This window comes from Lepisosteus oculatus, unplaced genomic scaffold, assembly GCF_040954835.1.
Source record: "Lepisosteus oculatus isolate fLepOcu1 unplaced genomic scaffold, fLepOcu1.hap2 HAP2_SCAFFOLD_50, whole genome shotgun sequence".
Taxonomy (NCBI): Eukaryota; Metazoa; Chordata; class Actinopteri; order Semionotiformes; family Lepisosteidae; genus Lepisosteus; species Lepisosteus oculatus.
In genome coordinates, this window is record NW_027168042.1 from 1331001 (window position 1) to 1333420 (window position 2420).

The window sequence follows — 2420 nt, forward strand, 5'->3', positions numbered from 1 at the left end:
GGACGTTGAGGAAGTAACAAAGAGGGTAATGGAATTTGAGGTGGAAGGTAACAGAGGAAGAGGCAGGCCTAGAAAGAGATGGATAGATTGTGTGAGAAAAGATATGGAGGTATGTGAAGTGAGTGAGGAAGATGTGCTCGACAGAGACAAATGGAGAAGAGCAACCAAAGCAGCTGACCCCAGGACAGTCTGGGACTAAGGCTGTGAAAAAGAAGAAGAAGAAGAAGATGTATGTTGCTTTACTGTATTGCTGTATTTTCCTTTACAACTGAAAGTATATCTCTCAATTTTAATATTTTATTATTACGCTTGGTTTTTAAAGCACCAAAGCACTATTTGTATGAAAGGTGCTCTATAAATAAAGTTTATTATTATTCTTTTTAATATTATTATTATACTTTGTTACATTTTTGGTTAGGACAAAGATTCTAGTAGAGGAGGCCTCTTTTACCCCGTTCCAAAAAATTGGAAAACTACCTTCAGAATACACTGACAATGACCATCTACTGTCTCCTCTAACTGTGTATTGTCATCATGCATATCTTGTGTATTATTTATTGTAGTTGGTTTTGTCATTCTGTAAAGAAGCCACCTTTCAAGGCACTATATAAAATAATGTTTGTTATTATTATTTACGTTTTTCATCGTAAAATCTGGCGAAGAGTCTTAAGAGAATATCAAAGAACACGTTGCTCTTACCTTTCCATTCCAAGAAATGTCCTCAGCTCGGATTGCAGAGATTGACCTCTCTGTCTCAAATTCTGAGAAACATAGACTCGATTGAAAAATGACCATTTCCTAAGATTCACATAACATCAACAGTCAACATTTGCCACTTGACATCAATAGAAACCATAGAGTACATGACATTTCCAATCAGTTTTCTTTCAAGGTACAATACCAATCGCCTTGCCAGAAGAGTTATACTGCGGTAGATAAATATTACAAATATCAGATACACGCCGAGTTGCTTGGATTACTATGAAAAGATTGGCAAATATATTTATGTTCATTATATTTCTTGGAGTGACAGAGCTAAAGAGAAAAAAAATACTTACCTTTATCTCTGCAGACAGGATCGCAAGGGATTCCCTTATACTGGGTTCCTATATAACAAATATTACATTATTCAAAAAACATGATATTTCTCTGTCCATTGGCAGCATGATTGTTTATCATTACAGTTTTAGTTAGCTTTAATTTTGTAAACCCCAAGTAAACATAGTTTGTGCCTTTCTCTGAACTTTTTGGCATTTCAATTCAGTTGTTTGTAAGCTTATTTTACAGTTGCTAGGTTGATGAAGTTCCTGAACTGTGCAGTATTTCTTTTGGGTTTGGTGCGAATCATATTCTAGCGGTTGGGGGAAAAAAGCACAGGTGCCATCCCACCATTAAACCCTGAAACTTACCTTAGCCGATTCTTCAACTAAACCAGACATGTTAACTAAGTGTTACAGTATGTTTCAAAGTGTGTATTTTAGCAAACACAACTGAAGTTCTGTTGTCTCCTTGGAGACACCTGGAACTGGTGTGATGCTGGTTCTATGACATCATTCGTTCTAAATGTAAATGCAGGTATTGGCACAACATAGTAAATTGATGTAAAGTTATGGATCCATTTATGATTTTCACTCAGTTTGAAAGAGTTCCTGTCGTGTGGTTAAAGTTTGTGTTACGGAGGGTTAACTGGGGTTCTGGCTACTAGTTAGGCTTGGTCATTCAGTCATCTGGTTCATGAAATAGGAAGCTAAGAGATCTGTGTTTTAGTTTTACTGTTTGTTTTTGTTCCATAGAATAAGAAATATTTCATTAATATTAGTAATAGAGTAGCTGTTTCTCTAAACAGTGTGTGTCAGTTTGCACTGCAGGTGTGCCAGGTAGAGACCATTTAAGAACCCAAAAATATGCTGTCATTTACTGCCGTGGCTAATTTCTGTTAACCTTGTCTCTCACTCACTTTGATGAGCAAAATGTTCATACATAAAGCATACATTTCTGATTGGTCAGAAGAAGCTTCTTAACATATAAGGTATAAAGAAAGTCAGAAAGTTAGGCACTTAGGTCAGCCTTAGGCAGTTAACCAAGACCATAATCCGATAAGAAGCTATTCCCTTTCATGTTGCTAAATCACATGTAGGATACATGAGTTACACCTCCACTTAAGAGACCTTAAAGAGAACTTGGCCACCCAGGAGTGTAGAAAACCGTAAAACAGTTCTTGAGGACCTAATTGTTAACTCTTAACAGGCAAAGGTTCCTTCAGTCCTATGAGAAATATTTTAGAATTGAACTAAAGTGTGTTTCCGATACAGGAGCATATGTCTGTCAGGGCCTGTTGGAGAGGCCCTGCATGAGAACCCCTGGCTGCAGTTCCACATCCCCCTGAAAGTAAATAGAGCCATAAGCACGGAGCTAAGGAC